The 4,737-nt window shown below is 35.6% G+C and overlaps 1 pseudogene; it reads right to left on the bottom strand.

The window, feature by feature from the left end:
* Positions 1–90: 90 nt before the first annotated feature.
* LOC111818396 lies at positions 91–1,822 on the bottom strand (annotated as a pseudogene).
* Positions 1,823–4,737: the final 2,915 nt, after the last annotated feature.

Genomic DNA, 4,737 nt, shown 5'->3' on the forward strand with positions numbered 1-4,737 from the left:
ATCATTTATTGGTAAGGTAAATTGCTTTAGCTTTGGTTTAAAATTCACCAGCCCAGCAGATAGTTGTCAGGTTGGAGGAATGCATGTTTGTCAGTCATCAGAAAATTGGTGGCCAGTGGGGCTGTGACGCAGAAACCCAAATCACTTAGAGGCCAGATCTAAAAGAAGATATGTCCTCTTATCAGTCCATAAGGGATCAGTCCATAGTACCTGGAATATAACTATGGCTTTTAAAGAAATCTAATGGACTAGCGTTGAGATTTTTGTATGCTTCCAAACCAATTACTCTTTTACAAATATTTGATTTTGGATCACTCAGGCTTTTTGCAATCACAATGTCACCTCTTTGGATACCATAAAAATGTTGGCTGAGATTTTCTGCTAAGATGATATCTTAATTTTGAATGGTAGGCCCCACTGATGGTCCAGAACACATCATGATCCCACAAATGTACTCAAAAGCACAATGGGCTAAGCACCCATACTGAATGATGTGGCCAGCCAGCCAAAAGGTCTTCCCCAGAACACCATGAAGAACTGTTTTAAGTTGACACTTCTACCACTGACCCTAGGTCTGTCTGTTCCATGACACGTTTGAGTTTTAGGATGGTTGCAGGACTTCCAGGAAAAAATCTAAAGCATATCTCAAAGCACATGTGGGTAATCCATGGCTCCAGGATCCTGTGCCCCACAGTCCTTAGTCCTATGAGAAAATATTTTATTGCTTAAATGAGAGAAGTACTAGTATTTTGATTTAAACAGTACGCTATGCTAATGCTATCTTACTATGCATGGTAAAGACAGCTACTAAAACAAACACCATAAAGTCTTCTTGACAGAATTAAATAAAAATAATTTTTTTACAATGACTCTAAACATGAGAAAATATGTTGAGGAACAGGTAATTTTCCAGTTGGTATAAACTGTTGAAACTTGCAAATGAATTTGTTTCTGAAATTATTCATGCAGAGATATCATCATGAATACACATGAAAACTTTCAAATACTTCAGAATGATATAGGAGAACGAATGATCAAGGTGATACAAGAGAAGGCTCAAGGAGTTGGTGAAGGAATAATTCCCAGAGACATGATTTGTATAAGACATTTATATTGCTTCAGAAAATTAAAATCATGTGTTCATTAGGATTTCTGTAGGGTTATTCGTTAGATGAGATATTAAAGAAAATGTGATTGGATAAATTATTTTTTAATTAAGATTCCTCAGGCACAGATCCCAGAGAATGAAAGGACATGAAAGAGGATAGAGTAAGTTCATATACTACCTAGCTGTACTGTATGTTTTTATACTTCCAAGAAGTTCGTAGAAATCCTTTTACGGAAGACAGGCAAGAAGAAATAGACTCTCTGTAAATAGATATCCCACTCAAAATAGGTTAACTACATTTTTAGGAGATTAAGTCTTATCTACAGAACATTCTAAGTGCGATGCCCAATATTTAGGATTACTAATAGTAAACAAATTCAGAAATGATTGGTTCATGTGCACAGCTCCCAGAGAACAACATATAAGCTCTATCTCAGTTACTGTCTTCTTGTTGCTGGGCAAATACCTGACACCAAAAACGAAGGAAGGATACATTTATTTAGCTCACAGTTAATGGAGGTTTCGGTCCACAGTTGACTGGCTCTGAGGCAGAGTGGCACATGGCAGAGGGCAGCAGTTCATGATGGCAAAGAGCAAGATCAAAGGAGAAGAAGCAGTGGCAGCAATGGCAACGAAGAGAAAGTCTGTCTCTCTGTCTGTTTTATGTTACATTCAGTCTGTCTGCTCCACACAGAGTGTAGCACTCATACCCATAATCCGAGAAGTACTCAGACCCATAATCCCAGCCTTGCATCATGAATTAATCATAAATGTAGAACTGCACCTGAATGACTGCATGAGGCTTTGGGGGGACCAGCACACACAAATCATAATAAACTGTTTGAGAATGCTGGATATAAAATACATTTTTGTAAATTAAAACATATCTACTGTGTGCCTTGATTTAAGAACTCAGATGGAAACATCATTTATTGATCTGGGACACAGAAAACATTTAGGACATGGGGAGAAAAGACCCATGAGCCAACCCCAATATCTCAGCTCTCTCTCATCCTCAGCTCTCATTCTTGATTATGAGTATAGCTAAAATGATTATGGAAACTTGATACTGAGTCATGTTAGTTTGGCTTACTAATCCCATGTTTCCTTACCTTGTTATGATAATAAATAATTGTTAAGTAAGTAAAAATGATAGTATTTACATCTGTATCTTAATATCAAAATGCTTACCAATACAAGTATTTAACAACTAAAATATATCATTTATATAAAATATAGCAACACTTTAAAAACTGAATTCTGTCATTTATTTAATATGATGACTATTTATTCATTTTTATCAGTGTTAATCAGAAGCGAAAACTCAAAAAAATTCTAAGCTGATAAAAATATCAGCACCAGCCAGAACAGTTTTAAAGAGAGAAGTACAAAATAATCACAAAGACTGAAATGTCATGCAGTTTCTTTATATGAGAAACCCAAAATATCAATAAGGACCAAAATAAAGGAAATAGCAGGCAGAGGGATTTTCTTCAAAAAGGAAGAAGACTGAAAGGTGAAGCGAAAAAGGTGGGAAGGGATGAGAAAGGGATAACAAGGAAGTAAGACGTGGCATGTGTATATACCGACTCCCTGAGATGAAATTATGTACTGCAAATACGACTAACAAAAATTAAAATTAAAAAGCAACAAAGCATTTATGTAGTTGAGCCAAAAAAATTCAAAAACAATCACAAATAAAAGTGCCACTAGATCAATGATCTTAATGGATTTACAAAATGAAAACCACCTTATATGAAAATTTCTCATTTGTACTTTGTAAGACTTAAGTAATAGTACCATGAAAACTGGAGAAAATAAGGGATAATCATTAAGGAATTTCTCTAAATTAATAACTTCATTACTTGTGAATGCAATAAAGTCAAAATAAAGCTAGTACAGTTGGTTCTGCTTAAATCTTTATTAACATGAAACAAGGTGTCGTACAGGTTACAAGGGTGCAGTAGCAAATAAGGTCTTAAATTAAGTGACTTACCAAAGACTGCTTATTTCTCATTCTGAAGAACAAAGTTGAGCTCCAATTTACAAGGTAATTTTACTCCAAGAGGTGATTTGGATGCCTCCTTTCAGGGTTGATGCTTTCTCGTCCTCTAGAACATTATTGCTGTCCTTGTCAGCTGCTGCAAAACAGGGTGTTAAAGGCACACTAGGTTTTTAAATAACCCTGGTACATGGTTCAATGAAAGGGCCTGAACTAGTTCTATCCCAATCCCAGATTATAGACATACACACACACACACACACACACACACACACACACACACACACCAATCTAACAGTTTACCACTGCTACCATAAATAATTAAAAGCAAAAGTTCTAATTTGATATGGTCCTATTTAATCACATTTTATTTCATTATTGTTAATAAAGGGTTAAAGTAAACCTAATATATATACATATATATATATATATATATATATATATATGTATATTACTGTGCTATCAATTCAACAGTAATTACAAGTCCTTGTATTTCTAAAGCTCAGAAAATTACAGATATATTTAGAATGTTTTTGCCTCTAAATTCAAGGGAGGGGCAGGAGAGATAGCTCAGAGGAATAAGTGCTTCCCTGGCAAGCCCAAGGGCCTGAATTCAATCCCCAGTTCTGAAAAAAAAAAAAAAAAAAAAAAAAAAAAACACTTAGTTCATTGGGGCTGGGGAGATGGCTCAGTAGAATAAGCACTTGCCTCTCAAATGCAAAGGCCTGAGTTCAATCCCCAGTTCTGCCAAAAACCAATCAACCAACCAACAACAACAACAACAAAGCAAACAACCAAAAAACTCAAGGGAAAGGGCAGGGAAGATTGCTCAGTAGAATAAGCGCTTGCTCAGCAAGAGCAAGGTCCTGAGTTCAATCCCTGGTACCGAAAAACAAACAAGCAATAAAAAATAAATAAATAAAAAACCTCAAGGGAAGGGGCCGGCGAGATAGCTCAGTGGACGAAAGTACTTGCTTAGGCAAATGCGGTGACCATTCTAAAAATGGTCCATCAGTCTTTTGAAAATAGAAGTTAATGTGTGAAATTTTCATCTTGACTAACTCTGTATGCTGCTATCTGTGATCTAAGCAACTGCATTGAGGATAGCAATGTGTAACACAAAAAATGTGCTTGAATACCTCACGTCTTGGTCTTCAAAATGTGTACCGTTTCTAATGTCACACCAATTATTACTATACGCTCCTTAAAACAAACTTTAAAAAAAAATAAAAGATAGGGGCTAGTGAGATAGCTCAGTGGACTAAAGCACCTGCTTAAGGCAAGCTTAGGCAGCCACATGGGCCACATGTGCCAGCCCCGCCCCCAGGCAGGCTGAGCCAGCCACACACACAAAAAGGTTAAAAAAAAAAAAAAATTTAAGACTACTTGAAAGCAAGTGGTAATGTCCAACCATATGTCTAGACTTACAGTCTTACATAACTATATCTTTTAATATGAACAACAGATTTGAGAATAAAATAGATAATATATCAACCTTTGTTAATCAGCTATTCTTGGTTTGAAAATCTGTAGCATATATATATATTGTTCTATGTTACCCTATTTCTTTCTTTGTGTCTGATTTTTGTTCTTGCTTTGCTTTTACTTTTCAAAATAAAATTATTTT

The sequence above is a fragment of the Octodon degus genome, unplaced genomic scaffold (assembly GCF_000260255.1).
Source record: "Octodon degus isolate 3935 unplaced genomic scaffold, OctDeg1.0 scaffold00090, whole genome shotgun sequence".
Lineage (NCBI taxonomy): Eukaryota > Metazoa > Chordata > Mammalia > Rodentia > Octodontidae > Octodon > Octodon degus.